The following is a 17,303-nucleotide window of genomic DNA, read 5'->3' as shown; positions in this document are numbered from 1 at the left end:
GCAACATAATAAAAGAAGAAAATATTACTGCTTTATTAGAATTGTAATTACAGTTATAAATATGTAAACGATTTTGAGCTTCTTGTTTCAGTTGTACTGTGTAAGTAACACTGTAATAAAACAAAAGCGCACAAGTCGCATATGGACGTGATTATCTTTTCTGATGGTGTCCCATGGGTAAACATCTGATAGTCTCGTTTATTTTTATCTTTCTCATTCAAGTTTCAAAGTCTATGTCTCTGGGAAAAAAAACAGCTTATGCCTGTCTGGAAAGGTTTTTTCTTCTTTTAGATGGAAGAACTTATTGCATACTATTTATTATGTAAAACCTCAGAAAACGTTCAGAATATTTGATTGGCAGTGGCTTTTTAGTTGCAGTTATGTCTACCTCCTCTGGTGTAAATCATCAGCTGGTGCTGGTTACTTTACTGTTAGTAAATACTTAGTACATGAAATGTGACACTATTTGCGTCAATCCTTTTCTACTCAAAGAACCTGAATTTTTCCTGACATCTGTGAGCTCAACATGATTATATTTCATGATTAACTGAAAAGCGTGCCATTTCATTGTCACGCTGGATTTGACTGGGTTTCTTTCCACCACTTTAAAATGGATGATGTGGCTCTAAAGAAATACTGGAAAAAAAACTTTCTTACTTACAAAGACTTATTCACTTTCAGTATGTTTTCTTTCAGAACAGATATTAGCAGGCGAGTAAAACAAATGCAAAATGTCACTTTTTTAAATAATCTAAAAAATACCCACCTGTAATCATTTAGGTCTTGCAAACCAGTTCATTTTGTATCATTGTCCTCTGCAAAGTGGCAAACATCAAGAAATAATTAAAACAATGATGAAATTCTGGAAATTCTGACATTAAAACTCATGTATGTAGATGGGAAAGTTACTTTCTGCTTTGATGTGAAAAAAAAAAAGGATTACACAAAACATTCATATTTTCTTGATACGTTTAAAGTGAGAGCAAAGTAAAAGTGGATCTCAATACAGACTTGACCTTACATAGAGATGGGTATTAAGTGTTGAGGAATGCTAGAAAAAATCCCTCTGTGAAGCTGCTCAATGAAAAAGGCAGTGAAGCACAGAATGGGGACCACAGTATGACAGATTTTGGGGGGACCAGAGCTCTTTTAGCTTGCCTATCTTTTTCTATTGCCAAATTTAACCCTTACTCAGATGTTCCAAAGAACCTCCATGCTCTTTAGCAGCAAAGGGCTAATGTTGCCTTGAAAGCATAATTACTATAACGACTGGAGGACATAATGGTTTTAGCATGGCTCCTGCAGAAGAGCTTTTGCTGTGGGCCCTTCTCGCTGTCTCATGTTCAAAAGCATTTTCTATAATGAAGCTCAAAAAACAGGCAGCCTTTCAAATATAACGCGAACTAGCCAGTGATCTCATCTTGATGACATAGTATATGATGTGGCAGATAAAAAGATGAATACCATCTGCAGAGAACAGGCAGTTGTGAAGTGAATCGCAGTAAAGGATATGGGCTTATAAGGAATGGGGACCTTTGCATTTGAGTGTGAAGTGCTTTGTGTGTAGGCCCTTTGGTAAGGATCAAACTCGTCCATGAAGGAGCCGAGGCTTCCTTCCAGTTAAAATGAGGCCAGAGCAGAGAGACGTCTCTCTGCTCATGCTTGGATTACCCATAAACCCCTCATACCTGGATCTTGCACGGAAGTCTCTGCTTCTTGTTCGCTCAGCAAAAGTCCAGGCTCCAGGGATGCTCCATCCTCAGCTTACCATGATCTGTTCTCCAAACACACCAAAAAGACTTTTTTCTCCCCCTCCCATATGATCCTCTTGTCTATTTCAAATTCTGTTTTTCCCCCTGCTCACTCTTCAAGGTCTTGCCAGGCTACTTGCGTGACTAGAGGGAGTGGAAAAAAAGGTTTCAAAACCCATTGGCACGCGAGCCCCAAATCTATTTTTGGAGAGCGTTCTTTTTTTCTTTGAAAACAAAAAAGCCACAGGGAGAAATAGGCAATACTGGGGTGAAAGGGGTCTGTTTCTTATTTGGCCAGGCCTGCCTTCTGTCCTGCCCCGCCAGCGTCATAACCACAGCACTATGGGGAAAGAGGGTGGCTCAGACGAGGGAGGAGAAGTGTTTTTCCTGCAAAACCGCGGCCAAAACTATGGACCCTCTTCTTAGCCCTTGTCACTTAGCAACCAGCCCAACCTGCTTCCCATTACTAGTCCATCTGCTTGTGTTTCAGACTTTACTTTGTTTTGATTTGTTTCAACCCTCTCTAACTTTTGTCTTAAACTCGCCGTGATTAAATTACTCCATTTAAATTCGTCTTTCATTGTTAATTCATTTTCATCAGGCGCTGTTCAGGAGGCCTGCTGCAGAAGCATTTACTCCAATGCATCCCATAGCTTAATTCTATTCTGCCTCTGTGATTTGTTGCACTTATTACGTACGGCGGTTTGTGGAGGAAGCAGAATAGGAATTGAATAAATTATGCATGAGGCGATTATTGTTTGACAAATGTGCAAATATTCTTCGCTGTTTTTGGCTTGTTTGTAGTGCATTATATGTAAAATACATGGTTACAGCAGCTCTGGCTTTTATGCCTTTAACTGGATTCAGTGCTTTGAAGTAACACTGAAATTTCCCATCTATTCCTTTGAAGCATTTGTTACAACCCCAAAACAATGATGGCACTGGATGACAACAAAATGAAGAGCTTTGCAGAACAAGCCCGGGGAGAAAACAAACAAACAACCCAGTCCCCTAATTTATTTGACAGTGTCACAATTAACGTTATTCTGGCATCAATTTACAGCTGGCGCACATTTCCCGATTATTCATTGAAATCTTGTTTATGTCAATTTAAGATTTCTTTGTTTTGCTAAAAAGAGGCTTGAAAATGACACGGTATCGTGCCTGATTAATGCTGTAATTACTGCTGAAAAAATATGATGACATAACAGTTTTCACGACTTTCATGTAGGGATATCGGGGCTGACAACCAATCTTAGTTTATTATGGCAACAGCTGTAATTATGCCATTTTGAGCAAAGGATGCTGCAGTCTCTCAGGGCGAGGGGCCAAAATATGATGGCACCAATGAAAATAGAGAGTACTGCGGTTGTAGAGTAATGACTCATAGCAGCGTGCTGCCATACTGATGACAAAGTATTTCCAATTACTGATTCTGTAGATGCTGTAATTTCTTAGGATAACAACCTTGAAACGATTCACTCAAACAAATGTATCTTTTCCGAGTTCTTTGTATTTTTACATTCTCGACAGTAGCATAGAATTACCTTAGTGTGTAAGAGGTTTACAATGCCTAAGCTCAGTACATGAAGTCCTATATCCCTTAAAAAATCTATCTGAATGTTAATGTCAAAAGTGATAGAGTGAGCGTAATTTCTGCTATTCCACATTAGCTTACATTTAGTCAAAATTCCAAATTTATGTATGTTCCAACAGTTAGAATTTTATTAATGTTTGAATTGATTTAACTGACTCCTGACCTTTGAAGTGCACTTTGTGTTTTCTTGTAAACCGGTAAATGAAATATTCATTTCAGTGTTGGGGTCATTATTCAAAAGAAGCAATGTATTAAGCATAACACTTAACTACTCCCGGGAACGCTACTTAACTACTCCCAGGAAAAAGTAATTTGTTTTACTACTCATTGTATTATTTTCATATTTCTCCATAAAATTAACGGAAAAGGATTTTCTCATAATTACCAGTTAACTATAGAATCTTGTAGACTACAATCCCACACATCAAGACAAATCCTTATGTAAATACGGACACCCATATGAGTTTTCTCTTAGTATTTAGGAAGGAAAACAAAGCTGACGGCACAGAGCAAAGATGAAAACCAGCACAAAGTGACTTTAAAGCAATTGCCACAGCAATTCTACCTTAGAGACATGAACAGGTAGAAAGTGTTTGCAGTCATGCAAGGCTGCAGCCTGCCTGCTCATCATGCTTTTTTTACCTTTTGAAGATCAGGGTCTGGCTGCTGGGCTGAGGTTGGCATTTACTCACCTTTAACATCACTCTGGGTTCTTGGCTAGCTTAATGTTAACATGTGTTAGGGTGTTTGCAAAGGTCCAAAGATGTGTTACTGTAGCAGCAGTTCTCATCGCTACTAAAGATAGAATTTAAACTTGGTTCTTTGTTAAGCTGTTTGTCATGGGTAGACACAACACTGGTCCATTCCTTTCCAGGTGTATTTTTAATGCTGGAATGATTCATAGGTCAGTGTTAAATGGCTTAAGAAACCAAAAAGCATTCCTCTGAAAATGGCCGAAAATCAATGAAATGTCCATTGAGAAACTTCGAAAGATCTTCAGAAAGCCTGCAGCACTGTTGCTCAAGACCACTTTAAAATGTTCCAATCTGTCTGGCTCCTGAGAAGGGAAATATGAAGACACGAGGGGCAGCTCAAGAGTTTTGCACAGCACTGTGAATCATTTAATGTAGTCTAAAATATTTTATAACAAATTGTTTTGTTGTCCTTGTTTTTGCTTGGGAACTTGGCGCGCAGACCTAAACTTGTCAGTTAGAGTTGGAAATGTTTTCTTTAGTTTCACATCTGTATACGAGTCTGGCTCAGTACTGGACAAACCTTTGGATAGCCAGATTTACTAAATGCAAACAGATCCCAGCTCCATTCTTGTTAGTGAATCAAATACACACTTGTAGTGCTCCTCACTTGCAGGCAGTTTCAGAGAAGAATGTTTAATATGAAGTTTCCCCGTACAATGGTCCGACAATCTGTATCTCCTGCAAAGTATACAGGTGGTCAGGGAGATTATATATATATGCATCCAAGGGGAAAGTAGTTTCGTAGAGGCACATAAACATGTTTTTTAGACAGATTTGGTCAGATAAACCAACACTGACATCCAACGGTTGTAACTGAAGAACTCAGCACTCAACACCTGTTTTAACAGACATCTTTACCTTCCAACAGATCCATCTTGGGGACATAAATCAGTGACTATGAAAATATGTGCGGACAGGTATAAATAAAAAGACCAGAATAAGGCCGAGTTATTTTCCTCTGTCTTCTTATTAAACCTTAAATTAAACCATATATAAAATAGTGCATGCTTTACTTTGGAAAATATTTGATACATCCAGTTTAACAAAGTTCTGACAACAAAAACATATGTCAGCTGAAAACTTGGTAATCATGCATGAAGCTTACTAATTATAAAGAATATGGGGATCCTGTTATGATCCTGGACATGTAGGATACATGCATATCAGATTACACCAAATATGTACACTATATTAATTTGTGGCTCTAAATCTGAAAACACAAAACTCAAATAGTTTGAGTGGAAATCTGTTTTTAAAATCTGTTCCAAATGTAGCTTTCATCATGCTTTTATCAACAGACTCTCCAGACTTGCTTGGTTTCCAGCTGTAGAGATGTTAAATGTTTGACTCTGCTTTTTCACAGAGCTGTCTGAAAAGAACTTTTTGAAATCTTGAAAACCCCCCAAGATTTTCATCTCTCTTTAAAACTTTTAGTATAGTGTTTTCCCACAAGATTACTCTTTTTTTTAGACTGATTAACCCATTTGTTAGTGATCCCGCTACTGACCTTCCACAGACACAGAAAACAAGAGGACATTTTAACGTAAACTGTCTTTCTGACAATAAGCTTACTAACTTTTTAAAGTTGCAAACACTTTTCCAGTAAAGCACCTCAATAAGAACATGGAGAAATATTTAATCCCTGCTACTAATTAACCTTCTGACATCAAAATGTACGAGGGCCAGGAAGGCCTTCCAGGCAATTTGGATTTAAAAGTAAGTAAGTAGCAGACTGATAAACAGATTTCCGCATCTTTATTAAGACCAACTGCTTTTTGGGTTGGCTTTTGATAACTATGTTTGTCTATGCTGATGGCATGTAACACAATAATATAATGCAATATTTGTGTTTTCTTTAGTCCCACAAAACATGAGCTTAGCCTTCATAGAGATTTGAACAGTGCAGTGACTTAATTAACCTTATCAGACAGTGTACACGTTATCTTCTTTGTATATGACAATTTGCAGTGGCAATAAGGTGGGGAATAATATTGAAGCTGCAGCTGAAGGGGGAATAATGACTTATGATGTATTTATAAATTGCGTTTATATCGAATGCTCATATGTTCTATTGAATGCTTTGAAGATTTATTATGATACACATAATCAGCCAATAACATATGGCAGTGCTTAGCTGGCAAGTGTTTTTTTTCACCCAAGGCTCAGCTCAGCTCAATGAAGAGAAGTAAGATTGCCAAATCTGAATGAATATGTTACCACTAATTTTCTTGTTGCTGTGCACGCTCCCAGGGGAGTTGGTGATTAGAGTGGTTTCCTTAGCTAAAGCGCTTAAATTTCCCATTTTGTCATAATCATTTGTATTCAGTGCACACCAACGGACACCACATTTTAACTTTCACATATTGGCATAGTTATTCGAGGTAGTAGTTTGATAGCAGTTTGGCAATGTTTCTTCATTCTCTTGGACCCGGGAACTTTGTTGATTTTTACTCTAATCAAGAACTATTGTCGTTATCAACCATTTCCAATTCAATACACGGCTGATAACTGCTGAAGACTACTGTTCTCCCTCAACCAATCTGATTCCATTCAGATTGTTTGTGCGGTTTCTTTACAACACTACAAATAAAGAATGCACAGGGACACCTTGGAATTACTCTCTTAAATCCCCTCTGAGAAAATGTAAAACAACTTGCTTTATTTAGCTATCTAATTATTTGTTTCGAAGGCCACATAGTGCTTGCTAAGACTTACATCTAAGAGCAATGCATTTACTGATGTACCTTTTGACGAATTGGTTCCGATGTGTATGCAATGATTTTTTCACCTTTTGTTTGTGACTAACTGCTTCTAGTTAATTTATTTGCTTCTGTTTTAATTAGCAAACTTTAATGTCATCAGAAGATCAAGAACTTTCCTAGTTTGGAAAAACGAATCCAAAAGATGGTTATGATGACAATTAAAGCCACATAACAACATATTGTGAATAATTTGTTTTAAATTTGCTGCTTGTTTAAATAGAAGCTACCATGGGAAATTTTGCATCATTCTTGATGTTGTGCTTTTTTATAAAAAATTAAAGAGCTGTGTGTTGTCCCAGTGTTTCGCTTGGTATTATTCAGCGATATAACAATCAAGTTTGAACACCACCAATCCTTTTAAAAAAGCTATTGAATTAGTAAATGCTGTGACATATGACACAGTACAACAAAAGGAAAAATAATACTGAATAATAATTAGAATGATTTCGAGTGAAGTCATCTAATTATCAGTGCACTGGCACAATTATCTGGCACAAAATAAAAAACGAGCCTCAGCAAACTCACTTTGAGGTTAGGTCAGGAGCATTGATCTCTTTTTTGCTAGTTGTTTACATGTGGGTGTCTCGCACAGGCGTGAAAGAGCCTTTCCAATTTTCCACTTCCCATTATACAATTATGTACCATGTGCTTTGTGTACTTAATTTACTTGTGAGCAGCTTGGAGATTTAAAGGTATACAGTGTTTAACTGTAGTGCAGTTAATGGGGGAAGATTGAAATATAACCTTGTGCTTTGATGCAAAAAAAGCAGCTGAAAAGAACCAAATTCACATAACTCTCATAAACCTAATTAGACAGAATAAGCAAAAACACCTGTGTTAGTGTGCAGTGTCGTAAATGTAGCTACACAGAACAAATGGTGCACATGTATAACAGCAGAAGTGGGGGAAAAAAGTACAACACACTTATTGGAAGCCTCCCAATAAGTGCATTATTTCTGACTTGACAATCAAGAACAAATATGCTATGAAGACTAAAACAAATACAACCTGAAGAAAACTTGAAAATAAAACATAGCCTATGAGTTTTTAATTATCCTAATTGTGTAAATGTGGTAATAAAATGATGTATGAACACCGGAAGGTTCTCTGTTTTGGACCTGGGATATGTCGAGCTGCATTTTGTACGTCATGTTTTCATAAGGAAAAGAACTACTAAGAAATCTCTTTAAAGATGGAAGAATCAGCTGAAACACAGTGCCAGAATGGTGGTGTATGCTGGGATAATACAGTTTTTAATAACTTCAAATGTAAGTGATGTATTGCATAGCGGTGTACTCACTTTTGATGTATACTGCAATGTGTATGAGATGTTATTTTCACACTGCTTTAGCTCTGGCTGAGGTAATTACTCTTTTATTATGCTAAATGGCCTTCTTGATGAGTGTTCCTCTCTCCTTTTCAGTTGTAGCAGCCATATATGTTTACAATATGGCAATTTTTTTGACTACTCACATAAATACACATTTGTATCTGGATTCTTGGGTTACCATTCTTCATCTCTACCCTGGGAAATGGACTTTTGTTGTAAAGGCTCTACCCAAGACAACGTGGTGAAAGCAGTGGGAGCCTTGTAGTTTGAACTTCACGTCTCCTGCCTGGTTTCTGGAATAAGCCCAGCTACTGAGAGCGCTATGAACAAGAGTGGCCTACTTTAAGTGGAAAGTATTTTACCCTCCAGTAACATCTGCTTTCACTTTGATTCCACATCTAAATAGATACTGTCTGTGTTTGAATGATTATGTATTTTACACTGCAATTCACTTCAAAAATATTGACGTTAAGGAGATTTTCTCTCATCATTATAATTTGTTCACTATACACAGTCTGCTTGGATGTTGGAGTACCACACTCAGCATCTCATAAAAGTTATGGCTCATAATTTCAAAACTTTTTACTACTCATAGGAAACCGAAACTTTAAGTTCAGACAAGAATGTATTCAATGAAAAGTTTTAGATCAATGATACCACTTGGTGCTGGTGAGGCCGAGCACATTGTCGCTCCAGTGGCCAGGCCCCATAACTTTATTATAAAAAAATCATATTAGATAAACCGAGTAAATATGACTTCATTTATTGGGGAACAAAAGCTGTCCAAAGCTACCCGGTCCTGTGTGAAAAAGCAATCCCCCTATTTGCCTGACATTGATGTTGTTACTGTAAACCATAATCTGATTCAGTTAACAGAAAATTATCAATTACCTGGCATAAAGTATTTGATTATCTGAACATTTCTTTTTCTTTTCACACATTCTAATCATTTATACGTTTTTGGTTTTTTTTGTTAATAGCACAAACGTTTAAAGGTCAAAACTCACAGCCATTTAATTGATTTTGAAAGAAGAAGGGGTATCTTTTCTCTCTGTCATGTTAGAAGCAATGTCAGAAAAAATGCTTTTGAAATAATTTTATCCATCCGCTTCGTCTTCTCCTTTTCAGGGTCGCTGGAGCTTATTCCAGCTGTCATACACTGAAAAAAGGACCATGTTGGATTTACTTAATTCAGTAATGGACATTGGTTGCACACAACTGTTTTGCTTTGGCAGAAACTTAAACAACTTAGTTAAATCAACACAACTTATTCATATTCAATAAACCTGTGCATTTTGTGTTGATGAAATGTGACTGAAACATGTTTAGATGAAGTAAGTTGAACTCTTGGATTATTTTAATCGTTCACGATTTTGTCATTTTATTCCAAAACTATTCAATAACTTTTACCCTGATACTACTTGGTCACTTAAATACTACATGTTATCTTCATATTACATACTGTTCAACAAAGTCTAGAGTCTGGTTAACATAAAAAGTAAATGGATTTACAACAACTACTATCCTTCTTTATCCGAGTTGCGGGGGGGCATAACCCTGAAGTTATAGATTTAAGAGGCAGGGTACACCCTGGACAGCTCATCACATAGAGACAAACAACCATTTGCATTCACATTCATGGGAATCACCAATTAACCTAACCTAACTAATAACTGCATGATTTTTAACTGTGGGAGGAAACCACAATACCCAGAGAGAACCCAGTGCAAATTAGCCAGGCTGCAGATTCGAACCCAGGACCTTCTCTGGACAGGTCGCCAGTCTGTCGCAGGGCTAACACACAGAGACAGACAACCATTCGTGCTCACATTCACACCTATGGGTAATTTGGATTAACAAACTGCATGTCTTTGGATGGTGGGAGGAAGCCAGAGTGCCCGGAGGGAACCCACGCAAACACAGGTACAACATGCAAACTCCACACAGAAAGACCCCGGCCTGATGGTGGAATTGAACTCAGGACCTTCTTGCTGCTGCCCTGAAATTATTTTATATTTTCCAAAAATCTTTAAGTAGCCCTTTGTCAGTCTGAAAGAAAACCCATGCCAAAATGTGAAACTGTGCAATAACAGAGTCGTATACATACTTTGATCCTGTATTAATTTGCAAAATAAGAGTTGAACTTTCTAAAGTTGCTAAACGCCACAGTTATCCTCTCATGGATTGTGCTGATGAGAAAGTGATGCTCTGCTTTGCAAATTTGTTCTGAAACTTCAAAGAGCATTGTTTAGTATTCAGAGAGTAGGTGGTGAGATGTGATTCAGCCCTTATAGCTCAGGAAAGTAAAATAGGATCAGTCTTCTCTTACAAATAATGCGCTTGGTTCCAAAGGTTAGCACCTTATCTTTGTCATCTAATGCATCTTTACAGAGTTTTAAATGCCTGAATAAACAAAGCTCCTCAATGCATCCAATGTGATTCAAAACACATGCTAGAAACACTTTGTTTAAACCACAACTGTCTAATTTACACTGTCAGTCAGATTTAATTATTATTTGGAAAAAACAAAACAACCAAACAGAAAAACAAAAAAAACCCTTTTCCACAAATGTACTCCTGCTGCATGGTGAATTCCTCATTTGTGACATGGTTTTTGCCCTTTCAAATAGTGTTGTGTGGGTAAAAAATATAAAATACACATAATCGGGTGGTTAGCATGCTCGGATACAGCTCAACATGAAAGAATGGAAAGACATACGTGGAGCTTTCACATGTTTGTTTTTGCTCCTGTGGGTTTTAGGAATCAGTGGGGGGCCCACAATCAACTCAGTATTTTTTTATTATCTCTTATAGTGCCCAGTTGTGATTTCTACTTATCTCCTTTTGAAATGTCTTCTCTTCAGAAGATACACAAAATATTTCAGGCACAAGTCTCACCACATTTACATATCACTTTGAAGTCTGCGCGACACTCAAAATGTACTCCGCCTCATGAAAAGTGTATAAACCTTGCATAAGGTGCTGAGTTGAGCCATTAACCACTGTGGCCACATCTGTGAAGCAGCTTATACCTTAATGAGTGACAGAGTTACAGTAATATTTAGTGTGTAGCTTTGGAAATTATACCAGTTTCAGGGGACTCTGGGGTTTAAACTCAAGGTGACAGAGGGTAAAACTGTTGTTAACTCACAAATGTCACTTGGCTGCATGTCTGTTTTACCGTATCTCGCCTGCTGCTGTGATTTAATACGCAAGACACATGCAGGTGTTGTTCCACTTACTGCATGCCAGAGGAATCATGTCCCGAGCGATAAGCAAAAGGAGAAAAAAACATGCTAGATACACAGCGGGCTTCTTTATGTGATGTTTACAGAAGATATTTTATGCAATATGCATAAGGAAAATTTCATTGATTAGTTTCTTTATGTCTATTAGCAAAAAAAAAAAAAAAGGCTAGTGTGACCATGGGAATCAGCCTTAGCAGGACTAAAGGCAGTTTATTAGGTACACCTGTTTAACTGCTCATAAAAGCAATCATCTATTCTGTCAATCTCATGGTAGCAGCTCAGCACAATTAGGAAATGGTCAAGACGGCCTGATGAAGTTCGCACTGAGCATCAGAATGGGGAAGAAAGGTGATTTAAATGATTCTGAACATGGCATTGTTGTTATTGTCAAACGGGCTAGTGTGAGTATTTCAGAAACTGTTTATCTATTTGGATTTTCCCACACAAATATCTCTAGAGAATGGTCCAAAAATGAGAAAATATCCAGTGAGTGTCAGGAAACTGAGGCTACAATTAACACAGACTGACCAAAAAATTTGTCAATAAAAGATTGGAAAAATGTTGCCTAGACTGATGAGTCTTGATTTCTGCTGCAACTTTCAGATGGTAGGGTCAGAATTTGGCATAAAAAAAGAAATCATGGATTGATCCTGCCTTGTTTCAAGGTGTTAGGCTGGTAATACTACTGCAGCGGTGAAGAGGATATTTTTCTGTCACACTTTGGGCCCAACTGAACATTATTTGATTGTCACAGCTTACCTGAATATTCTTGCCGACCATGTCGATCCTTTTATGAGCACAGTGCACTCATGGCTACTTCCAGTAGGAGTTCTTTATACTTCATTGGTCTCCAGTCCAATAGAGCACCTTGGAGATAAAGTTGAACGAAAGATTTGTATCACGGATGTGCAGCCCACAAATTTGCAACTGCATAAAAATATGTACCAATATCTCCAGCATCTTATTGGATCTTAGCCATGAAGAATTTAGGCAATTCTGAAGGGGTCCCACCTGGTACTAGGATGATGTATATATTAAAGTTTCTTGTGAATGTATATAAGAGTAAGATATATTCTTATTTGGAGAAAAAACATGAAGCTACAGAAAGAAAAATGAGTCAAAATTGGAAGCCTGCAACAGAAAATTGCATGACAAAGTAAGTAAACAGTATAAAGAAACCAAACATGGCCTTTCGTGCATTTTCTAACCACAGCTTCTGTATACTAACCAAAGGTAGCATTCGGGAAAACAAATAACTACTTTAACACTTCAGTGAAAATGCCAACAAGCCCTTGTGGGATTTACGATTCTTAAATTGCCCTCTCGGTTTATTTGCGGCCTCTGACTGGTTGTCCTCTGATTATGCAGGTGAATATAATTAAAAACATCAGAGCAATAGCTAACCCTGTATTTTACAGGGACCATCGCTCTCACGCCTCACACTCACGTCAAGTAGCAAATTGCCAGAGAATGGTTATAGAGAAGAAAAACTATGCCTTGAAAGACTGAATATAGCCTTTTAAAATCCTACTTTTAAAATCTTCTAGATGTCAAAGTAAATAATTCAATTAAGCTTGTTTTTGTTTTTCTAGTCATGTGCTAAAATATGACTTTCTTCAGTTGTTTGGGAAATGAATAATATTTTCAAAAATGCTCTTGACAGCTCTGTGTTTATTCTTACATGAAAGCCTTCAAAAACAGGAGGCAGGAGGAACAAAGAGTCTTTCAGTAATAATTCATATAAAAACATCTGTCAGTCAAAATAATGTTTCTCGTCTTTAGAAATTGGACGTATCGCTCTAAAACATATTCACACGGAACCATATCTGTTTTTCTTTGTAACCGAAACCTTTTCAAAGCATAAATTTATAATTACTCTGAGCGCAATATTCAGTAAAGTGAAAGCATATAAATATTTATTGTTCTTGATTATGTGTTGCCTTCTCAGACAATCTATAACTGACATTTACAGCATCCAAGGACCCATTACGATGATGAATTGCTCTGTCTCTGAGAGAGCATTGACTGAATCGCCAGTTGGGAAAGAGGTTGATAGACTGTTTGAAATGGCACATTAAGTATACTATAAAAATCACTTCCATATGTTCTATAATGTAAGAATTGAGCAATGTTTGTAATTCCCATGAATTAAAGATGCAGGCAGCACTACTTTCCGTTGTTTTCTTGGATCTCCTGTATCACTCTACTCTTGTTTTCTGCTGTAGAGCACAGGAGACTGTGTGAGGATGAATTTCCCTACCAACATCTGGAAGCATGCTTAATGATCATTAAAAACAAGATGAACTATTCTCTAAAATGACAGGGGGAGGGGTGCACTGTGGTTTAGGTCTCACGCTCTCCTCACATACATAAGCTGCCTTTGTGACATGCTCAGTGGGAACCCCGCCTGAGACCTTTAAAATTTAATTTGGCCTTGTTCTAAATTTATAGGCGACACTAAATTTACATTCACGTCTGTGAGAATTCGGTGTTCTGAAATTTCTATCCAAGGAAGGGTTTGAGTATAGATGGAAGTCTGACAACTGGTATAAACCCCCCACTGCTGCCTTGTTAAAATGTAAAACTCTCACGAAGCTACATCTGTGGAGTTTATAACATTAAAATGCTGAAACGTGAGAGAATTTGTGATTAAACTCTGCTTTAATTTGCCTTAATTACATCTCAAAATGACTAACTGCTGCACCTAATCTCTTTTTACTTCCACTCAAAAAACAAAACAACTCATTTTAAAAGTCAAGTTTCAGCAACCGCACACTGTTTGTGGCCCATGAATAATGTGCAGGTCAAAGGTACCTATGCTAAAGGATGTTGAGTCAGTCACTCTTTTCAAATGGGAAGCCAAAACATACCCATTCAATTATTCACTCAAACTAAAAGAAAAAAGGAAAAAAAGAAAAAAAATAGTAGCTGGCTAACCATGAAAATGTTTAGCAGTGTACCTTTTGTTAAAAATAATACATTCATCTCTTATAGGTACTGACCTACAAGACACGTGTATATTTGTAGTTTTATGACTCAAAACATGCAGTTGTATTGGGTCACCATGTCAACAGTATGTACTGTAGATCTGTTAAGCTGCTGTCAATTAATCTTTGCTTTCCATCTTTCAGTGGCTTCACCAGATAAAGTAACGTTCTCAACAGAAGATATGAAGACATGTTGTCCTGAGGCGTATGCCAGGAATAAACACATTTGACAAAGCTATGCTCCTCGACCAAACCTAAAGCTCCAGTTGGAGATAACGGGTATCGTGATGGTGGTTATCAACTGTCTCCATTAAGATGGGCTCTCTGCATCAGCACGCTCATATAAAAAGGGTGGTTTCACGGGTCAGATGGCTCTACTTCTGCGCAAAATGATCTGTCTGAGTGCTGCCTACCCCAATCAAAGACATCCTTGGATGATTATGATGATAAAACAGTGATTAAAAATCTATAAAGAAGATTAAAAAAAAAGATAACATTAAAATGCAACACTGTTGTAAAAATGACAAGAGATTAATGCTACAGAAAATCCTTAATCTGTTAGTGCACAGAGCGGTAAAATAAACATTTTAATTACAGGTAATCATTTATTGCTGAGTGGGCTCCTGTTTATTTCTAAGGTGTGGCTGCACATTAGAGCTCTGAAATTTTAAACTGGAGAAATTCAGACGTTAAAGGTTAATGTCCCGTAGCCTAATAAAGGATATTACTTTAGTTAGTCAGCAGATCAAAGGGAAATTAATTTTTTGGTTGACCAGGCAGATTGGTGACCTGTCCAGGGTGTACCTGCCACTCTCCCTATGGCAGCTGGGATTGGCTCCAGCTGGATTTGGATCAACAGAAGAGGATGTGCCTTATGTACAATTCCAGCAATGTAACACAGACTAAGCAGCAGATTATAATAAGTATAAAAACATTTGTACATTTTCTGCTTCACCAAATTAATACATGAAAACGACCCATGACAATGCCACACACAGTTTGTGCATCATTCAGCGGCTTTAATGATTTGACAACGAATTTCACTTAAAACATGCTTTAAATGAAAGGATCAACGAAAATCTGGTGCTTCCAGCCAATCTTAAAACAAAATTCTGAACATAACCTTCTCCTGACCAGGTTATATGGTCAGAGTAAGTTACCATGGTGATTCAGCCAGGTAAAAATAGAGGCACTTTCATGACACAGATCCCTGTGGCTTTCAGCTTGACATAGCTTGCTAACCCACTAATCTCATTTGGTAGCACGCCCCTCTAGTGTGAAAGGAAGACAAAAAACATTTGTAATTTTTCTTTTACAAAGTATCTAAAACTATAAACATAGTATGCTTATTATACTTAGAATAGCTAAGTATACTACTATAGAGAGGGACTATGAGAGTTGTGAAAAGGATCCAAATATAGAACACCGATAACTGGCTTGCAAATGATTGGACAAAGACAAGTGATATTGCAGTGAGACAATACTGGGAATAAGGCACAGGTAAGACTATCAACAATAGTTGAAAACAATGAGGGTGGGGCCAACAATCACAGGAAAGACAAGGACAGGAAATATAACTAGGGCAAAATACATGATAACCTTTACAGTAAAACATGGGGCATGAGGACTAACACTTAACAAGAGCTGCAAAAGAATAATACATTTGGTTAAGGAGGGTTCCTAACTCAGTAGGACCCAGCCAGAAGTAATTGTCTGTCAGCCATAATAAATGAAGGTCTTTAAATGCTAAGGAAAGGTGCTTTGATGCCTCCTATATTACCCCCTTTGAGAAAAGGACACACTGGCCCATCCTTTATGAATGGAAAGGAAATAAATTTCTTTCTTTTTTGTGTGCTTTTCATTTATATCACCTGCATGAAACAACTGTGTAAGAACATACTGGTGTGAAGTCAGATTTTGTAGTCTTTAATTAATATGACAGACATCAGCTGTCACATCATTAATGAGTATAGTGTAACAACAGTTGGATTCTCTGCATAACACCCTTATTTTTCCTAAGTCTTCATGAATTCTCTTCCACATTCCTCCTAGACCTCACTGATGTTTTCCATCAGGTCTAGGTTAAGGAAAAGCAGGTAGGAGGTAAGTCGAACGTACCCATGTTGTTAAAGAGGAGAACGCAGGAAGACAAAAGCACTAACAGAGAGATGATACACAATGAGACAAGAGAAGGAAACACTGAGGGCTCTGCAAACACAAAAAAGCCATAACAATAACAAATGAAAGCTGGAACCAAAACTGAGCATTATCACAAGAACTGAAACTCCTCCTATGACTATGACACATTCATTTTTCCATTTCTGGAAGACACACTGGTCTGAGCTCACCTTCTTTTCCCAACTGTGACTATACAGATGCAATAGGCAGAAACACTGATATGCTTTGTTTGGAGTCGAGGTTTAGTTAGTTTGATCATTATGTTCAGTTTATTATTGCACTACTGCAACCTGGAACACATCCCTTCGTTCAAAGCCACTATTTAAAGTTTGTGATAACTCTGCTCAATGTGTATTTATGATGCACATCAGAAAAGTGACTTCCGGTTTCAGGACCGCATGCAGGGCAGTTTTGCTGAATGCATGATTAATGGGACCACATCAAAAACTGTCTTAACTTTTCACACATGGCTGACTGCAATGTGGCATGGTCATGCTTGACAGATTGTCAGTTTTTGAAATACAAAAGTTTATGTAGGCAGAATTTCAACTGCAGTTTTGTGTATCTGGGGCAGGGATAAAAGGCTCACCTATACCGTTTGACCATCTTGACCTCGAGATTCCACCATGGTTCTACATACATCTAGTTCGTTTTGGACATGGGATGACATGATTGAGAATGTTTGAGGAAACAAG

The sequence above is a fragment of the Copadichromis virginalis genome, linkage group LG14, assembly GCF_057382275.1.
Source record: "Copadichromis virginalis isolate Kocher_CV1m ecotype Utaka linkage group LG14, C_Virginalis_male_GT1.1, whole genome shotgun sequence".
Lineage (NCBI taxonomy): Eukaryota > Metazoa > Chordata > Actinopteri > Cichliformes > Cichlidae > Copadichromis > Copadichromis virginalis.
The sequence above is the reverse complement of the archived record's forward strand: the minus strand, read 5'-3'. Positions refer to the sequence as shown.